Here is a 913-nt window from a genome sequence, read left to right as displayed (position 1 = left end):
AAAATAATTTTTTATAGAAAGCAAAACTCAAAGTTAATCCCATGATTTCTACAAACAGAAGGGTATGAGACCCAGGTCTTAGGGTTCAAAAGCTGGGATTTTCACACCAACTTGGAACAGGAGCTGTGACTTGGGCCTACATGAGGCGAGGAGACAGTACTGCATCGATCTCCATGTAACGGGATCTATTAACACTGTGCCTCCCAGCCCAGGTAAACTTGCTGCCTACCTGAGTTTCCAGGTAAAATTGTTTTCTTGAGCAGTCAAAACCACAAGTCTATGCTAAACAATTGTTAGAAAACCTAAATATAGTTTCTCTACACTCTTCATGGAGTGTAGGAATCCAAAGTGGAGAAATTAATGCAAAATATGGTCTAAGACCAGCGAAACTCCAGTCATTCTCCAGCAGAAACAGACACAGAACCATTTTGTATGGACATTTAAAGAATCTAGAATGTTAGGGAATTTCATGAAGGATGGGTAACATTAAATGGTTCACAATGAATAATTACTAATCACAAGAGATGATGATCTGCCATAATCTCTATGATTGTAGCTACACCATTTCTCTATCATAGTAGAAGCCACAAACAGAATTGGGCTTGAAGCCACTTTCCAAGAACTCAGATAATACAATCTAAAAGAGATTATGAAAAAACATGCTTCAAATGATTAAATGAGATAAAATTTTAACATGTAACAATATAACATGACCCAATAATAAAAACAAGGGATCAACTTGAAAATGAACACAATATAAAAAAACCAAACAAGGAGGGACTGGGGGGGATGTGTATATTCACACCTAATGGGTGTGGTGCCCACCATCTGGGGGATGGACACACTTGAAGCTTTGATTCAGATGAGGCAAAGGCAATATATGTAGCCTAAACATTTGTACTCACATAATATG

The sequence above is a fragment of the Propithecus coquereli genome, unplaced genomic scaffold (assembly GCF_000956105.1).
Source record: "Propithecus coquereli isolate 6110/MARCELLA unplaced genomic scaffold, Pcoq_1.0 Scaffold12, whole genome shotgun sequence".
Lineage (NCBI taxonomy): Eukaryota > Metazoa > Chordata > Mammalia > Primates > Indriidae > Propithecus > Propithecus coquereli.
This window is presented reverse-complemented; position numbering follows the sequence as displayed.